Source organism: Rattus norvegicus, chromosome 3 (assembly GCF_036323735.1).
Source record: "Rattus norvegicus strain BN/NHsdMcwi chromosome 3, GRCr8, whole genome shotgun sequence".
In the NCBI taxonomy this organism is placed as follows: domain Eukaryota; kingdom Metazoa; phylum Chordata; class Mammalia; order Rodentia; family Muridae; genus Rattus; species Rattus norvegicus.
Window position 1 is genome coordinate 156,022,726 of NC_086021.1, and position 20,211 is coordinate 156,042,936.

Sequence of the window (20,211 nt, forward strand, 5' to 3'; positions counted from 1 at the left end):
CTTGAAGGGGCTTGAGACCCCATATGAACAACAATGCCAAGCCACCAGAGCTTCCAGGGACTAAGCCACTACCCAAAGACTATACATGGACTGAACCTGGGCTCCAACTGCATAGGTAGCAATGAGTAGCCTAGTAAGAACATCAGTGGAAGGGGAAGCCCTTGGTCCTGCTAAGACTGAACCCCCAGTGAACAAGATTGTTGGGGGCAGGGCGGTAATGGGGGGAGGATGGGGAGGGGAACACCCATATAGAAAGGAAGGGGGAGGGGTTAGGGGGGATATTGGCCCGGAAACCGGGAAAGGGAATAACAATCGAAATGTAAATAAGAAATACTCAAGTTAATAAAGATAAAAAAAATGTGACCCTGTTCGTCTCTCCATGTTGGATAGCAGTTGGAAATGACCCAGGTGCCTTCTGCATGCAGGAGTTTCTTTGCTAGGGATGCTTTACTCCTGGGATACATAGCGCTCAGTTCCAAGAGCTCATTGTGGCCGTACTTCCTAGTTCCTCAGCCCAGTGGTCATCTCTCAACTCAAGAGGCAAGGTCTGTCTAGGGATGTCTAGAATGAGTTGCTGGCTGTTGAAAGAACTGAATGCTGTGAGCTTTATGTTGACAGAGGTTAAGCAATTATGCCTAAAGACCACAAGACACTTGAACTTTCATGAAGTAGATTTTAGAAATCACTCACATAATTCACTAAGGCATCTTATGGCCTACTGGGCTATGTAAATTTTACTTTATGCGGTTTGGGCTGTATTTCCAGACTTCATTCTACCTTATATTTTTCTACTCAAAGGAGTATGTAAGGAAACGGTGTTCAAATTTTTGCTTTGCCTGGATTAGTCTAATCATCGTTCACTTAGCTATTCCTACAAACCCTTAATCCTCCTTATTTTCCTACAAACGTTTCCAGGATACTCACATGGGAGAGTAGCAATGCTTCTTTCTGGAGGCTCAGGACAAAGGTATCTGAAGGCAGGGCCATCTTGTGAGAGGGATGCTACCTAGTAGGGCATCACATTAGGAGACAATCAATCTATCAATTCCAATTCTGTGATGGAATGTTGAATGCCTTGTCTCCCCAGGGACAGATTTTTCATCTTCCCAGAAGGCACAAGGCAAAGAGGCAAAGACGGTACCAATTTTACTCCTGGGAATATAGATTTGATGTCTGAGTCACCTCTTAAAGGGTCCCGCTCCTTAATACTCAGACAAAGATAACTCAAGTTCAACATGGGTTTGGAAAGCAACAAGCACTCAAACCATAGCAGACACCTCAGCTATGTTTAATTTGAAGTTGCAAACTTTGGGTGGAAAATTAATTTTCCCATATAAATACAAGCAAAGGAACAAGTAAGTCCAGATGAGTTTGTGGGTTTAGCATTTAGCAAATGTTTGGAATGAGAATGTAGCAAAAGTTTGGAAAGAAATATTTTTCTGGATTGAGGAGACAGCAGGAATTGGGGTTGTTCTCGGTGGAGAATTTAGCTCCACCAAGCATTCCGATTTTGACAGGAACGATGTATGCATGTATTAGTTTTATAACCAAAAATAAACTTAGCTTAGACGCTTCCATTTTGGGAAAACTAAAAGCAGAATTAAAATTAGTGTTTTAAGAAATTTGTGTTAGAAGCCAAATAAGAGAAGTGCATATCAGGTCTGTAATCTTGGTAGAGACAGTTATGTGCATCCACTGCAAGTGATGTGCAGACCAACAAACACTTTTCCTACCGTGAACCACCTCGCTGCCATTGAGGAAATTCTTCAGTTGCCACAGGGAAGCTGTAAATTGGAATGGAGTTATAAACAGGTCATATTACCAGGGTCACTGGTCTCAAGGGCATGACTGTGTCACGGCCGCTGACAGATGAAGTGCATATATTTGGTGATCTGATGGCTGCAAGAAAAAAAAAATGATTGCACACATTTTGGATTAAGGATTTCAGTTAACATATAAAACAATAGGACTGGTACTGTTGGACCCAAATCACACAACCAAACTGTAGCCTTTGGGCAAAGCTTGTCACATCTCAAGGCGAAAGCTCTTGTCCGTTTAAGCGACTCTCTGCTCTCTGCATATGTGGCTAGCAGGCCCTTGCTTCCTGTGCCCTGCCCGTCTTATGTTCTTGAAGGAAAACTCCTTCCCCAAATCACTCTCAAAGGATGCAAGCCATTTCACTCTATGGCCATTTCTGCCCTAGAAGCTCTGTGGGTCTGGCTGGTCTAAGCCGCCTACACCCAGTTATGAGGTATTTTCTCCTCTGAATTGAATGGACTCTGAGAGGCAGAACCTAGGCAATTTGCATTTCTAATGGGAACGGTTTGTTTAGTTTCACTGTGACCCTCACAGACCTTGTCCGCAGAGAAAGTTCCTGCAGTTCTTGTTTGAAGATGCTGAGACTTAACAGGGCTGATGATGCCTCCATCTCCCAGAGTGTCATGAGCTGAGGTCCCAGAGGGACTCACTCCCTGCAGAGTGACCTGAGGAAATGAGACCTGGCTTAACTGAGGCCACCGGGCTTTGTGGGTGGCAACCTTCCAGCTTGTTCTGGGACTTTGCTCAGCAGATGACATGTGCATACTCCCCCCATTTATATAAGTGCACACACTGTTAAACACAGACACCCAATTTCCTCCTTATTGTTGGTCTTTTTCATTATTTTTATTTCTAGTGCTGGGGACTCTGTCTAGTATTCCATGAGTGCTCAATAAATATTTCTGAAAGATAAATAATGACACAAGGGAATGGCTTCCCCAACTTTCCCAGAAAGTAACAAAGCAACAGCAGTATCTTCATCATGTGACTGTGGTACCCTACATTTTCCATAAAGCAAGAGTGTTAGTGCTATAACTTTCTGTGTGTGCACGCCTTTATGTGAAATGCTTTTTTAGCTTTATGAATGATTACATAATAGATACTAATGAACACACAAATTGGACAGAGAAAAACCCATAAAGTCTCAACTTTATGTAAAGAACTATTGGCAACTGAGAAAATCTGGGAGCAGAATTGATTTTCTCCAAGGAAGGCCAAGCAATCAGCCCTGAAAACATATGTATGTGTAATATTATATAGACTGTGCAGATTATATTTAGGAATATATGTGTATATACAAATACATATACGCATGTGATAGTAATTGATGAAAAAGAGGCCATGAATTTGAAGAAGAGTAGGGAGGAGTGTATGAGGATTTGGAGGGACGAAAGGGAAGGGAGAAATAATGTAAATGAATTAGAATCTCAGACATAAACAAAATGACACCATTTATTCATGACAACATGGCTGAATTTAAAGAACATGATGATAAGTGAAATAAGTTAGATATGGAAAAACAGACTGTGCATCTCACTTGTGTGGAATCTAAAACAGTCAAACTCGGAGACTGGGTGGTAGCCAGGGATGACAAGAAGGATGGGAAGATGGGCATCAAGGACTTTGACATCTCAGTTAAACAAGGATTTCCGAGATCTGTCACACAGCAGAGTTATTATACTTAATTATAGTGTATTTGTATTCATTACTTTTGCATGATTGTTACAAAAATACTCAATAAAAGCAATTTAATGGAAGGATTGTCCTTTTGTGATGGTGGTATCAAAATTCATTCTATGGTCACTTGGTTCCACGATGTTGGACAGAACATCTTGGGGTTGGGACCATGAAGTTAGAGAGTTTTCTCACCTCAGGTGGATAGAAACCTGAGAAAGGCACACAGAAGGGAAGCAAGGTGGGAGCATGATTTAGGCTCCAAGGATCTTCCTTCATTAAGTTGCTGCCTCTTAACAGTATCTAAAACCTCCTAAGACAGTCTCACGAGCTGGGGGATAAGACCTAACATGTGGGCCTATAGGGGACATCTCCTATTTAGACAGTAATAGGATTATGCATTTCAAAATAGCTGAGGAAAATTTCAAATACCTGAGAAGCCTGACTTTCAGTGAAGATCAGTTAGGGTGCTAAAAGGGGGTGCAGGACCCTTGGTACTCAAATGGTCCTACCATTTGCAGGGACCAAGCTTTAATGCCACCCCCTCACCTGAGCTTGCTGGTCCAGAGAGGGAAAAGCTAGTTTTAAATGATAGTGCTGCTTTTGTACATACCTAACCAAACTAATTGGCAGTTTCTGTTTTCTCCTGAAACTGATTAGAGCGGTTTAGAAACATAGATTGATAATGAGTAGTCTCAGTGCCCAGAGGTCAAGACAGCTTCTCGGCATGGGTTGCGTCATCCACTGCTCTGAACCTCAGGAGCTTCTCCTTGGCATCCCATCAGCCTTATTTCCCTGGAAAAGCATTTATGACCCTGGACAGGCACAGGGGTGTGATAAGCAGGGTTTACTCTTTGTTTCTCTTCTAAAGAAGGAATGTATTTTCTGGCCAGATGCCTTGGCTTACTTGCTCTGTGTATTACACCGAACTTCATAGGGAACAAATAAAACTTTTATAAAAGTGTCTATAGAGCAGGAATGCTGAAAGCCTTGCTTATGTTTCACAGGTGCCAAACATTAGCCGGAATTCTTGCCAGCCATGAAGTGCCGATTGAAATGGTGTGGTAGTCAGCTTTCTGTGGCGGTGACAAAATGCCTTAAATAATCAGCTTGAAAAAAGAAAGGTTTATTTTGGCTTCCAGGAAGTCTCAGCACTGGATGGCTCCATTGCTCTGGGGTTGTATAAAGGGAGTACAGCATGCCTAGGCTTCATCCAGCTCAGTGGTTCTCAATCTGTGGGTCATGACCCCTTTGTGTAAGTTACGTATCAGCTATCCAGCATATCAGATACTATGATTTATAACCTTATCAGAATTACAGTTATGAAATAGCAGCAAAAATACGTTCATGGTTGGGGGTCACCACAACATGTAGAACTATGTTAAGGGGTCACAGGATTAGGAAGGTTGAGAACCATTGGGTTAGCGGAACCAGTGCACTGCAGCTTCAGTAAGGGACCCCATCTCAAAAAGTAAGGTGGTTAGTGAATAAAGAGCAGACTGGGGATCAAGTCTTTATCACAAGGGTCTTTGGGGAAGTGGTGACAGCCATTCAAACCATAGCCAACAAACAGAGCTCTTATATGTTACTCAGTTACTATGTACAAATCGCCTCAAGAAATGTACAGGTGCCTGGAATCAACTTCAGTTCCTCAATTTCTTTTCTATTGTTCCCCACATCTAAAGCTGTTTTTGGTGCCTGATAAGGTGATGTTCAGTGACTGCACATAGTTAAACACTGTTTTTACAGAACACAAAACTTTAACAGAGTTAAAACTGTTAGGAAACTTATCTCAAAAGTTTTCCCTACCTCAACTGCTTCAAGAGCACCAGGGTCAGTGAAAATGATATGGATACTGAACCATCTGGGCTTCCCACTCTGATTTCCATATATTATTTTTAGTTCAGCAACAAGGAAGAAAAGGCCAAGGGCATGTGCTGGTCACTTGTGTGGGAAATGATGGTGGGAACTGCACTAAAGTTCTCTGATGTCTACATGTATTTGTCACTGATGTGACAGCTCTACCCTCATCTCCAAAGCCACAATTGCTTCCACATGAAAAGTGCCATTGGTATTGTAGTACAAGGGAATTCCGTGGGAGCATGAGGACCTGAGTTCAGACTCACAGCACCCATGGAAAAATTTAGGTGTGATGACACATTCCCGTTAATCCTGCACTGGGGAGATGGGGATAGGAGAATTCCTGGAGATCATCAGCCAGCCCGGCTGGCTGAATCAGTGAGCTTTAAGGTTAGTGAGAGACTCTATCTCAAAACATAAAGTTGAAAGTAAAGATAGAGTTTAGCAAGCATGCTATGGGCTCGATCATTGCCCCAGCCCTTTGCTGAGACTTCTTAGCCATTCTGGATAAACAGGCACTGGCTCTTGGAATAAGTCATGGGCTAAAACTTTGAGTGACAAGGTCATTCAAGGATTCTTTGTGGAGCTAAAACATGTGGACTATAGTGTTTCTGATAGAAGCAGGGACAGATCATGGTAGAATTTTCTGGAAACTTCTATGGAATTTTCTTACCTTCCATTTAGCTGACACAGTATGGAGAAAGCTATTCCTGAGAGGGGTCTTAAAACTTCTAGTTTTCAGAAAGACCCATCTTCTGATATACTTTAAAATCCTTACTGACAAATCATTTTAAATTCCAAAACTACCTACACAGGTGACAAAGGCCTTGGAGGTGTCATATGACTTCCAAGCATATCTACAGATTCCTTGAAAGAGATCGACTATTGCTTCGTCTTTTCTGTGGGTGAGCTGGACTGAATGCCTGACTGGACAGAAAATGAGACCTATATGAAAGTGACGTTTCCAAAGCTAGGTCAGATTTCTGATTTGATCTGTCCAATGTTCCCAGAAAGAAATAAAAATGTTTCACCTATGCTAAATATTTCACAAAGCTGATTGACTGATTAGAACTTCTTGGTTGTGATAAGTAGGAATGTTTTAGGTCTATAGACAAATTAGCTTGAACTATCTTTAGTTTCAGTGTGTTTGGGGAAAATGTCTTGATTTATGACTTGATCTTGTCCTATAACTACAACAACTTCATGAATCCATTTCCACATTAGAATGTGGCCTTTAAGGACAACCTGAATCTGTTCTACGAGTGCTGCCATTTGGCTCCAGAACAAACTTATTCCCTTTGAGCTGAGAGCTGTGTTTTGTATTGACACAGTCTTGGACCATTCCCAGGAGGGAAAGCTTACTGCCTTGTTGGAAGACTGTCTGACATTTCTCTAGAGAAGTCCACAGAGCCCACAGGTGAGCATTCTTTGGACAGTCATAGGAATGAGTCAACTTCAGATCGGTTCCAGAAGCCCAGTAACCAGCATTCTTCCTAGATCTGCATGAGAGTCCTCAAGCCAATGACCAGCAAAGTCACGCTCAACATTTTACCCTCAGAAACTGGTAAATGTTTGTCTGTTTGGTGTGCTAAATTTCAGGGCAGTGTTTTCTCCCAAATTAGACAGGTAATACATAGTGCACAATACAGATATGCCAGCTCGAGCCCGTGATAGATCAAAGTTGTTAGATGGGTGACTGTGGTCTGGGTCTAGAAAGACAACTTCTACTTTCTCTTCTAATGTTTTCAGAATGTTCTATACAAAATGAGCACGCTGCACCCGAAAATCTGAACTGCGAAATGCTCTAATGTTTAAAACATTTTGAGCATGGACATGGTAGCACAATTTGAAAAGTTCATACCTTTAAGTGTCAAAGGCTCCATTAAAATATAGTTGTATTGTGTTGCATAAAATTACCTTCAGACTATGTGCATAAATACATAGGAAAATGAAATGAATTTTATGTTTAGACAAGAGTTCCATCCTTAGTATAGTTCATTACAGATGTATATTTCATGATATGAAAAAAAATCTCAATTTAGAGAAACTTCTGGATAGAGGGTACTCAAGCTCTGTTATACTCCTCTAACTCACTTCAGGCTGATGCTTATATCACAACATGTCTTCGTTTGGTAGAACCAGTACACTTGAATCCAGGGCGTTCCAGTGGCATTACCTATGCTGTGGACACTCCCATTCCCATTTCAGCTAATGACATCATCCTGTGCTGCTGAGGCCTTTGCAAAGTGAGACCAGGCCACCCTATGTTAAAGAGATTTGCCTGCCTGGATCATAGCTCATTTCTTACTGCAGGCTGTGTGTCCTCAAGCCTTGCTCTCTCTGTCTTTTTGCTCTGCTGATAAAGCCAAGTGGAGAAGAGCAGAGATTGGCAACTCTGATAACTGCAGGCATTTGCTCTCCCAGGGTGTTCTATGAAGCTTCTAGAGGTCTCCTGTGAATTACCCTAGTGGGGTTCCAGTGCACTTAAAATGCTTAACATCTCAAAATCGGAGTGGACAGTTTGAATCTACTTGAACCACTAGTATATTAAAGAAAAGCAATCCGCTGGACTGTGAAAGACTTGGCTTAAACTCTACTCTGAAGTATGAGTCATTGTTCTGTATGAAACAGTCATTTGCTGCTGAGCCTGAAATAGGAGGAGCAGTGCCATTGTCCGTCTCCCAGCAGGATGCACATTTAAGAGATGATATCAACTTTCCTCTAGTGGGTAGGCCTCACAATCAATTAGAAAGTGTTAAGTTACCTCTGTAATGGTTATGCCACTGTTGTGCTTATGGGTACATCTTGTTGACAGGCCAGTATAGCACACAAGATCTATAACTGTTTCACAAGGCCCATGATGGCAATGTCTTGGGCCCTAGGGGAGAACCTAATGAAGATGTTTTAATAAAGCCAGTATGCTTTCCAAATGCCTCCTGATTATTTATGCTTTTATTTATGGCTTAGAGATGCTCTCAGACTTGATCAAAGATACTTTAGTTTTGCAGTGATCTGTGATAAGTGTAGGGGCTGGTGACCTGCTAAGCTGAAAAGAATAAATGACTTGAGTGCTCATAAGCCAGTCGTTATCTGTGTTGTTCCTTCTAAGGCTCAGGGCATTTGGGAGAAGAGGACTTGAGAGAATGTAAGAGTTGGAGGATGGGGAGGTGTGCAATGAAATGCTATTTGACAGGATATTGTTGTTAAACACATGAACTTGCTGCTGCAGCAGCCATGGTTACTTATGCAACCCCTGCAAAAGACAGGGCCAATCAATAATCCATCATACATAGAATTTCATGAAGGATCCTCTCTCTCTGAGGAGTGGTTAGGCAGTTAGTGGTTGCTATGGAGTCATTCCTCAGTGGTATAGCTTCTAGTAACTTGCTCTGCTTAAGTGCATAATCATGACCCATGCAAGTAACTAATTAAACACAGAGATCACATGCACGCACACACACACACACACACACACACACACACACACACAACATTTGAAGGAGGTATTTGTTGGGGAGAAGAGGTTTAATGGGAGTGAAAGGGGTTGAGAAGTGATAGTGTCAAGATATGGTAAAAGTTCTTTGTTCATGTGTATATATGAAAATACAAAAGAATTAAAACAAAGAAGACATGACTACATCAAGTCTAACAGTGCTGTAGGCAGGTAATCCTATTACTCAGGAGGCTGAGTCAGGGGGAAATCATAAGTTCAAGGCCAGCATAGACTCTACAGTGGAACCTTGTCTCAAACAAGCAAGTAAACAAATGAACGAAAGAGATATAATATGGAGACATGATGTTCACCATTCATAATTCCCAGACCCCAAGTCCCAGGGGCTACTAAGCCGCATGGATTTTCCAAGCAACCCTTTCTGAGGGAGAATGCCACATTCCCCTAAGCGCCTCAGCAACTACATTTCTTTCTCTTCTTTCAGGCCCCTCCACCTCCTGACACCATGGCAGACCTCTCTGCTGGTTTAAAAACCTTTGCACATAGGTGAAAAATTTTGTCTGGACCCTGGCAAGCCTTCATGTTTTTGATGCCTCAGATCATGATGAAAGTCAGGCTTCAGAAACAGACGGCCTTGTTTATGGAGAAAATTCTAAAGAGAGGTGGAGTTTAGATAGTATTTCATGGGGGCTATTTCAGGAGCCCAGGAATTTTCCCTCCTCTGTTGTTCTTGGTTGCATGTCTGAGAGATGAGGGCTTAAAAATAAAGCCCCGACATCATCCCAGACACTAAATCTGGAGCTCCCAGCTGTGCTCTCTGCTGTACTGAAAGAATGAGGGATTTTTCTGTCTCAAGGTCACTTGTGGCTTCATTATTAAACTAGCAAGAAGGGTGGGATGGAGCCAAGGGAGCAAGGCCTTGAGCTTCAACAGCTGTGCCTTCCACTGTACAAGTTTTCTTTTAAGATTTATTTATTTACTCATTATATCTGAATACCCTGTCACTCTCTTCAGACACACCAGAAGAGGGCATCAGATCTCATTACAGATGGTTGTGAGCCACCATTTGGTTGCTGGGAATCGAACTCGGGACCTCTGGAAGAGCAGTCAGTGCTCTTAACCACTAAGCTATTTCTCCAGCCCTCATTGTACTAGTTTTAAAGGTTTTTGTGACTGCCAGAATACTTTAGTTTGATCGGACCACATTACCCTCTGGATGTGGTGTGCTGATGTGTGCCCCTGAACATACACAAGGCAAACCGCTGTGTGAGTCTCCTTACTCATCTGACTCCTTGATCCCTCTGGCCACACAGACCCAAGGCCAACCACCCTGTTACTTCTTTCCTGGGATGGTAGCATCTTGCTGAGTACTCTTTCTTGGTTCCAATCATGTATTCTCACTTACTCAGAATGCTTCAGTGTTGCACAGGTCAGTCATTGCTTGCCACACACCATGGGTCCTCATCTCTCTACCCTATATGGATGACTCAAAAAAGCACCTTTCCCATTCAGTAGAAGCTTCTGGAGCTTTTCCCGTGCTGCAGTGCTAATAATCTTAGTTCTCAAATTGGTACCATTTCTTGAGGTTTGGGGTTCAAGAACCTACCTACCTGTTTTTCCCAGACTCTGACCACCTTCATTTAGCTCTTCCTACAGCCACCTCGGCTATTGTGTTACTTCCCAAAGCCATTGGCATTTCCTAGGCTCTTTACCATGGAAGATCATGGTGTCTACCATCACCCATAGGTCCCCTGAAGTTCTTTTACTGTGAAGCTTCATCTACTGCCTCTGGGTACAGACAGACACAGGGACACAGACTACACTATCATTTGCCTTCCCCGTGTCTGCCTGGAAGGATCAGGTAATCCAACCCATAGAGGGCAAAGAGTTCATGGTTCATGGGGCAGAATTTGACCAGCAAGAGAAAAGAACAAGACACACAAAAATGAACTTCACTTCCCACATGTCTTTCCTATCCTCAAAGACCATCCAGACTTTCTCTACTCACCCACAGGGCAGCTGCTGCTTTTGTCTCTGCCTCCTTCAACTTCTCGTACCCTCTTGCTGCTCTGGAGCTCTGGAGACAGGCAGATTCCAGGCTACTGTGCAAGCAATGCTTAAGATACAGTTACTGACCTTGCTGCATGCACTTTGGGTATAAGCCATGCCTTAAATCTGGGGAAGAGGTCAGTCTTTTTTTCTGCTCCTTACAACCACCAGTGCCTAACAACCTTCTGTCCTAACTCCTAAACATCCCCCACAAGTCCCTTGTCTCCTTTGCACGTATGCATCGTTACTTTTCATATTTCTACTGGCATTATCGACTTGGACTATTGTCAGATACAGGATACAAAATGTCGCTCAGCTTCCCGTTCATCCACAGGCACATACATAACAGATTCTTTCTGAGATACAAGGTGAGCCTCATGTCCATATTTAGAACAGTCCATTGTCTCCAACCTTGTCCTGAGGGTTAGAATCTATGTACTCAGAGGATGAAGGAAGGCCTTTAAGATGTAGTCTTTCACTCACGTCTCTGGTGACCTGTTTTCCACCCCTCTTTCATACACTTGCAGCAGCTTCTGCTTTCAGCTCCTAGGCAGCATCTCAGCATGAGGGTACCATCCGTGAGCAAGGGCCGATGCTCTGAAAGTCTAGCTATGTGGTAGAGGGTCTTGCTTGCTCAGCACTGGGACAGCTGTCTTGGTGTGAGTCTCATAACTATAGTCTCTGAGACAAGGATCTAGGTGTAATGTACATTTGGAGGGGTATCCAGGAGACTCTAGGAAGTTAATGCAGAAGTGAGGCAGAAATGGTCAGGTAGCCATGGGGAAAGCAAGAATGACACGTCTCTCTCTGGTGTGTGTGTGTGTGTGTGTGTGTGTGTGTGTGTGTGTGTGTGTGTGTAAGTCTCTAGAATGTCAGCCACAAGGCTGCTGTGAAGTTAATCTAGAAGGCATGTTGTGGGTGGGTTTCAAAGCATGAATGCTGCAATGGGAAAGAGTAGAAGAGAGCAGCCGAAACCTCAGACATCCTCTACTCCAGGTTTCTGGAAGGGACAGAAATACAATCTTCCTTCCATATTTGTGGAGGACTGACTTCAGGACCTCATCAGATACCCAAATCCATGGGCAAGCAACATTTAAATGCCCTGCATATGGGAGTTAGCTCATTCAAATAGCACACTGAGGATCTGTGAAGTAATGGGGGTCACTACAGGATGTTGTTAAATGTCACTCTATCCATTTAGCATATGAGGAGCTGTAAAATCAAGGTTTGCTTTTTGGAATTTTTTAAATGAATATTTTGATCCATAACTGATTCAGGGATTCTTGGATGTGACAGGCAGGCTAAAGCAAGAGAAAGCAATGGGTGCCAGAATAGAAGTCACATGTGTAGAAGTCACAGCAAGGATGTGCTGGGGTTTCTGAGTTAAGAGCAGGAATCCAACTGTCCTGGCTGTTGAATCAATTTGACACAAGCTACAGTTATCACGGGGAAAGGAGCCTCCCTTGAGGAAATGCCTCCATGAGATCCAGCTGTAAGGCATTTTCTCAATCAGTGATCAAGGGAGGAGGGCCAAGCCCATTGTGGGTCGTGCCATCCCTGGGCTGGTGGTGGTCTTGGGTTCTATAAGAAAGCAAGCTGAGCAAGCTAGGGGAAACAAGCCAGTAAGTGACATCCCTCCATGGCCTCTGCATCAGCTCCTGCTTCCTGACCTGCTTGAGTTCCAGTCCTGATTTCCTACAGTGATGAATAACAATGTGGCAGTGTAACGGAATAAACCCTTTCCTTCCCAACCTGCTTCTTTGTCATGATGTTTGTGCAGGAATAGAAACCCTGACTACGACACCAACTAAATGCATGGTTGACTACAGGGAAATAGTGAGTGCATCATTGTCAGTGGGAAACAGTCACTGACAGGTGTTGAGAGCCATTCCTCTTATCTCTGAGGTCAGAGGCTTCAGGAGACTTGGAGCCCTTGGGTGACTTAGATAAATAGAAGTAAGTCTGCACAATAACAGGTTTAAGCTGCTTTGGATGATGTCACAGGGCCTTAAACTTTTACTAGTTTTCAGTTGAGGACTCTAAATGCCACTGGCATTGTCAAAAAGAACGTATCATCGCAGCCCTGAGAACCTCAAGTCTAATTAGAAAGTAGTTAACTTCAGCACAAGAGCACTATTGCATCAGTGGCCATAACTTGCCTGGCAAGTCAGTGTTGAAGCATGCAGGCTCCAGCCTTGGGTAAGAACAGTGATTTCTTTTCTTCCTCAGAAGCCTGCCTGCATAGCACCTTCTGGTGCTACAAAAGCTAGCCAGCAGGGAAGAACTTTCTGAGTTGTTAGAAGCCGATTTCTCTATGTGCTGGTAGTCTAATTTCCAGTTTGAGAAATTATGCAGAACATCTTCCAAGTCTTCATGGAGCCACCAAACAAATTTAGTTCAGTCTTAGAGTGAGTGCCAAGACAGGAAACCTAAGAAGAGAATAATTCCACCCACTGACAAATCTTAGGGATTACGGGCTAAAATGTTGGAGTTTGGGAGCTGGGGCAACCGAGGTCACCAAAGCTAGCAGGTTCTAGCTGTGACTGAAGCGCCAGTGGAAGACACTGGCTGCTCCAGAATTTCTCCTTCCTTTGCTTCTGGCCCCTCTGTCAGGATGGAGAGAGAAGGGCAAGTGAAAAACAGAGAACAATCCTGTCTACATGGTTGAGAGATGCTAAGCTCACTGACCACAACTAAACCAACATCTCATGTAGAAAGTACCATGGGATGACTCTAGCATTGTCTTCCAATCTAGCTTTCTGCAGAAGGATATAATGCCTTTGCTTTTGCAAAGACCTTTGGGTAGCACTGTTTCTTTGGTTAGTTAAGTCCCATTGGTCGCTGTATGATTTGAACTGATATAATGCAATTCGTGATTTGCATGAGCCCAAATGCCTGTACCATGTGAGTTGATTATAATACACAAACATAAAAAAGTAAATGCATCAAATGTAGAAGCAGTTGTCACCACAGGCTGAGGGTGAGTCAGATCCTACTGTTCAGAGGAATGAGAGAACTTCTTGATTTCTGGGCTCAATTGGATGTGCCCATTTAAATACTCAATTGACTGTGAGTATTGAAATAGTGAAGACTGGGAGGAGGATGAGGGTGGTGTTCATAAAATACAGATTGTCCAAACTCTCCTTATTGGGTGAGAATGGGGAAAAGGTTTCAGTCATTTTTTTCTTTAGTAGTTAATAAAAACTCAATTGTGCATAAGAATCACACCAACACAAAATGTTTGATTTCTAAAGTGATACTGGATTTATTATTTCAATCATAATGGCTGTTTTGTGACACTCAGGGTATAGCCAGGACAAATTTCATTCTTGATCTCACATAATTGGGAGGAATCAGGTCTCACACTAGGATCCAGATCCTCTGGGAATCCCCTCATGATGTCCTGGAGTTAGGTCTTTTCTCTGCTTGTCTTTGTACTCAGAATAGGTCCTGGAGTGGAGAGTCAGGACACTCCAAAGGGGATAGCCAGGCAGACTTGGCATGCCTCAAGAGAAGGTGGTACATCATAATGCAGGACAAAGTTAGCAGTGACCTCGAATTTCCTTCAACTGATAGCCACCTTCACCCTCCATATACACGCAAGATCTGGGATTGCTAAATTTGAATTGCATATGATAAAACTACTCCTAGTAGGAAAGGTTGCTGCTATAAAATGATAAAAAATGATGTTTTTTTATCCCAAACTAGATCCGGTACCGGAGTGCCCCAAGATATCTGGTGGATATGTTCATCTCAGTCAGCAAAGCATCTCACCTGCTTTGCTCCATCCCATATCATACTGCTGATGGCTTCTCTCTGAGCCTGGCAACAATCTCTCTACTCATCTAGTTCCCAAGGCAGGTTGTCACCATGTCAGAAACACACATCCCAATTCTGTGACGACCCAGTGTCTCCAGCCACCACATACTCTCTTAAACTTAAATCACCACATGAAAGAGCACACGACACAATAACCTCTGATACAACTGATAACATATAATTGCCCACCTAAACATACAAAGCCCTGTACACATCCATCCCTTAGGAACATTCATAGTAACCTGTAAACGTGCAGAGAGGAATTTTCACATCAGCCTCATGTTCTCTCCGCTGCTTCTCTTGCCTCGCTCCAGTCTCCTTCTCTCTATAAAGCTTTTCTCTCGCCCATCCTTCCTTCCCATTCAATAACAGGCCTCGCTCTATCTTGTACCTGCCTTCACCTGTATGACATCCTACAAAAGGTATACTGAAAGGCACCTGAAAGACAGGGCTCAGGTCTGTAACGCATCTTCTAAGATGATAAGAGAGGTCAGTATGGCTAGGGAAATCATGGGAAGACAGAGGCTTCCTAGGGTCCTCCATAGTCTGCCATCTCTAAGCTGATGATTTATGACATAGTAAGTCCAGGGCATAGTATGAAGTAGGACAGGGTCCTTGGGGCTGAGAGTAGGCCCATCTTCAGGTTAGCCTTCTTATTTTTGTCTATTCTCAGCATACACCTGTGCCCATGAGCCTCTGACCTACTTCTCTAATTTTCCCTGCATCGTCTGCAGGAGGAGTGTGGTGGGGACCAGGTACCAGACTTGTTCCTGTGTGGACTCCTATACCTCCAGGAATCAGCACTCAGGTCGGAACCACTATCTATTTTGAATCTGACTATGGTATTTTTTGATTTGTTCTTTGTTTTCTCAAAGGCAAACACAAATGAACTCCCAGGGTCGTGGCAGGGGGCTGCCTTAGCCTGGCCATCAGAGTCCCGCATCTCATCCTAAGCGAGGCCTCGCATCCATCCCTGGGAAATGCTAGGAGTCACCTCTGTGCCTTTACTTAGTTGCCAGTGATCTCACAGGCAAAGCATCAGCCAGGGAGAATGCTTGAATCACATTTTCCAAGTAAGAAAGTGCAGGTTAAGGAAAGAATACTGTGTAGTTCATGCTAGGAAAATGATGTAATTCTACCTTAATTTAAAAAATGTATATTTTTTTAAAAAGAGAGAAGAATGTCGTATATAGAATGTAGTTGAATCCTTGAGTTCTAACACCAGACTCAATTCTCAGTTCTGGCTACCTCCAACCAGACTGCCAGAGCTCTAAGAGACCTTTTAGTTCCTCACCATCCCAGGTTCAGGGAGGGATGTCACCAGTTCATCCCTGGATACCCTTGGTTCCTAACACTCCTGCTGGACTCAAGGGTGGGGAGGAATCGACTCAGGGAAAGAGCCCTTAACAGCCTGAGCCCAGTGTCCTGCAGTGGGTGGTTCCAGGAAATTCCAGGCCAGAGGGTCTAGTTGGCTGCTATTTTTAAGGTCTGTGAAACAAACCCAGGGAAAAACTCAGTTCAGTCAAAGCAAAGCAATTGTCTCAGAGAAGGAAGGTATGCTTAATATGCACCAGTCTCTGTGCCTCTGGGTGAAGCCATGAGTGTGGGCAGCTTATAGCTAGCTATACTATCCCTAGACAACCACACAACAGTTTATGGCCATACAAGTCTGGGCTGACCCTTAAAACAGCATCTTAACAGAGGAGTGCTACGTTTCCTGGGATTGTATGAGAATAATGGTCCCTTTTAACTGGGTCATGCTCCAAAATCCACATTCCAATATGTTGTACAAAAGCCGTTCAAGTCTGAATTACAAAATGAGGCAGCCCTTCAGGGCTCGCTTGCTCGATAAATCCAGAAGGATTACTTCAATATCAAAGTCATGGTTTCCTGAACCAGCCCAAATACCATCTGGCCTCTCTACATATCACCCTTGGTTCCTGCTAGCTCCTCCCTCAAAGGACAAAGGAAGTTCAAGGGAAAAACAATATCTGCATCCCCTCAATTCCTAACATTGCTTCAGAGTCCAGTGCATAGTCTCTGGTCACGTGGATGCTAGTCTAAAGGACAATGCTGTTCCTATAGGACACACACTCTAATAGTGTTGTTTATACAATGGGTTCCTTCAGGACATCAAAGCCCAGGCTGTGGATGTAGCTCAGTTAGTAGAGTACTTGCCTAGCACTTGGGAAACACTGGTTTGATCAGAACAAGCCATGAACTGGATATAGTGGTGTAGGTCTATTCTAATTCCAGCATTTGGGACATAAAGGCGGGAGGATCACAAGTTCAAGGCCATCCTAAGCCAGATGGGACTCCGTCTTAAATAAGTGGATTAATTAGGTTTTTAAAAAGAAAGAGAAGAAACATTAAAGCATGCATTATAGAAACTGAACAGAGATGCTCGGGGCTCTTCTACTGTGTGACAGGTCTATGAAACTTTGTCACAACACTGTGACAAACTCTGTCCCTTCCTGCCCTACTGTGTCTAAGTCTGGCTCTTTGGATTTATGTGGGATCTGTGTGCAGATTTGACTGTGGGTTCTAGGCTGCTGGAGGTCCAGTGTTCTTCTTTTGAAACAACATGGTACACACACAGCTCTGGAAACTGGAGAGCTTGGAAGCTTCTCCCCTACTTAGTGGGGCTTTGCTTAGAAACCATTTATGTTTATTTCCCCCCCTTTTTTGTGTGTGCGTTTGTGTTTGTGTGTGTGTGTGTGTGTGTGTGTGTGTCTGTGTGTATGTACCACATGTGTGCAGGTGTCCTTTGGCATCAGAAAAGATTGCCAGATCCCCTGGAGCTAGAATTACAGGCAACTGTATATTGACATAGATGCTAGAAACTTTGGTCCTCTGGTATTTTTAATGGCATTTTATTATTTCACCAGCCCCAAGTAAGAACTCTCTTTGTACCAAAGAAGGAGTATCTCAATGGGCTACCATAGGCATTTGCACAGTGTGGGAAAGAAGGAACTCTGTTCAAGCTAGCTCTTGGCCTAAGTTCCTGCTAAGTGTCAGCAATGAGGATTGTACCAGAAAAGGTTAGTGCTGTGAGGAATACTGAGATGCTCAGTGCAGTGTAAAGGGTAGTAATGGACTAAGAAGTTTGTTTTTAAAGCAAGGAAGAAGGCTAATATCCTGAGGATTTAACATGATTGAGTAAAGGATTTAGTCTGTATAACACTTATTGACAGGTGTTCTGCACTCGAGACAGTACAAGGCAAAGTAACCACAGCTGAAGTGCCTTCATAATGTAAGTTTCAGGTCATTTTCAAAAGTAAAATGCATCTTGCATGCCTGAAGGATACAAATTCAAAATTCAAACAGGTATTATGTACTGGTAGATGACAAGAGGGTTTTTTTTCCTGACTGTCATGGGACTCTGACTCTGCTTAAGCCACCAGCCCTGAGGGTGGACTTAATAGAGTCTGGAAAGCAGGCCTGATGACAGGCCACCTGAACAACAGGTGTTTGTTTGGACCCTGGGCCACTTGACTCTTCTTAAACTGGGGCTGGAGATAGTAGCTCTTTGTAGGGCATGGTAGATGCAGCTGTGGAGTGCTGTGGAGGGAACAGGCTACTTAGGATTGGGTGTGTAGGGAGAGCCAGCTTGAAATCCTGGTGAAGCAGAGTAACTTAAGTCCTACATCTTCAACTACAGACAGAGACTGAGATGATGAAATATGTCACAGGTACTGGGCCACACCTGTGTTGGATGTTAAGATACAGACACAGGGAATCCAGTAGCCTAAAATCCTAGCACAATAATGTCACAGTACTTTTCCAAAGAAGCAGGGGGAATGAATACATGCAGAGGTGCCAGACATATTCATATGTCCTTAGGGTGAAGGTTGAAAGCCATCTCTGTCTAGTGGGAATCCGCACCGAGATGCAATCACCCAGCCTTTCAACCTCAAGAGAACCAGAATACTCAGAATGCCCTCTTAGCACTGAGAAAAACTTGGTGCTTGGTATAGACACCACGGGGTGATACAGCAGCAGACATGACCTATGACTTCCCAGAGGATTCCCCAAATTAGAATTGGCATGGGCACAATCAAGAGAGTGGGAGAGAAGTAAAGGGGGAAGATAGAAATGGAGATACAGAGAAGAAGAATGGAGCAGGAGGGATATCCTTCCCCTGGTAAGGCCAAGATGCTAGTAAGGAAGTCTGGTCAGGCAGAGATCTTAGTAATCTTCTTAGCAGATTTAATGCCCCCTTTTGAGATTACATCTGTTTAGTCAGTGTAATATTGATTGATTTAGAAATATATTGTAGGAATTGCTCTGTAGTATTATTCCATACATTTCTTCATGGTCCCATTTCTTTTTTTTAAAATATTTTATTAGCTATATTTCTTTACTTACATTTCAAATGTTATTCCTCTTCTCTGTTTCCTGTCCATTAGCCCCCATTTCATCTCCACAATCAACTGGTTTATGGCATCACTCCAAATTTTTTGGATGAAGAAACTAGAGATTAAAGAAGCCATGTCACTTGCTCTGGTCACACAGACAGTGGAAGAAGCAGACCCTGAGCTTATACCTTTTGTGGGACCATCTTCCCCAGCTTACCACCACAAGCCATGTCTTCAAGAGGGTCCTGATACCTTCCATCCATTCTCCAGGAGAAGCCACCATAGACCTGACAGGTTCCAGTTCATCTGGTTCCTGCAGGTTGCTCAATGGTTTAGAATATAGTTCTGGCCTTGCAGTGGAATAAACAAAGAACAAGTCTTAGACATACTTCCCTCCATCGAGGGGTGTGGTCTGTGTGTTCTTTGAATCCGACAAGCTCACTGGATCCCTTGTAGTGTATATGTGTATATGATGTGGAGGGAGTTCATCTTGCAGCTTCTTTGGCCTTTGGCCTTCGGATCACATCTTTTGCAGACTTGTCCCTGGAGATGGTTTATAGGAACTAGCCTCTAGGAATGGGAAGGCAGACCATACAACAGGTCCTAGATGTTAGGTATCTAATAACTAGCTCATTGAGAAATTAGAAGATTGAATCCCTGGCAGATGTCTGATGTCAATTACTTGAGTAAATCTAAATAAAGAATTCCCAGTCATTTTCTTCCTAAATTCCCAATCCCCAAATCATGAGTAAAATAAAGGGCTTATTTGAAATTGCTGGGTTAGAGGTAACATTAATTAGCCAAGTAAGTGTTGCTTTCAGGGGTCATTTTGAATCCAGGGTCAGATGAGGTACCTATAGGCTACAGGTTGGTTATGGGATGGGGGATCTGTAGGGCAAGTAGATCTGTCTGCTTTACTCAGAGAAACTGAAGAATTTCCCTTGACAGTAGTAACCAGTGCACAGTCCCAGCTGTAAACAGGAAACTGCCAAGGAGAGAGTCTAGGAACAAACTTGGAATTGATGAGTGAAGAATCCCTCTCCAACAGAGCCAATAAGGGCAGCAGGAGCCAGAGAGCTGATGAGCTGTCTAGATGGATCTCTGAGAAAGATGAAGGCTCAGGGATGGCAGAAAGAGAAAATAGAGGGCAGAAAAGCAAATACCGCTGTGTAGGCATGAGCG

At 43.3% G+C, this 20,211-nt stretch overlaps 1 long non-coding RNA gene and 1 other non-coding gene across 2 annotated transcripts in view; both read left to right on the forward strand.

Moving 5' to 3' along the window:
- LOC102549662 (uncharacterized) overlaps window positions 1-19,413 on the forward strand; it is a 108,265-nt gene extending 88,852 nt beyond the window's left edge. The window contains exons 3-4 of the long non-coding RNA XR_001837291.3: window positions 15,406-15,479; window positions 19,081-19,413. This is a non-coding gene — a long non-coding RNA (uncharacterized LOC102549662). The remainder of the gene's footprint in view (window positions 1-15,405; window positions 15,480-19,080) is intronic.
- On the forward strand, window positions 1,612-1,901 carry LOC120102104 (small nucleolar RNA U85). Its single transcript, XR_005503125.1, has one exon. It is a non-coding gene; the product is annotated as a small nucleolar RNA U85 (small nucleolar RNA).
- Window positions 19,414-20,211: the final 798 nt, after the last annotated feature.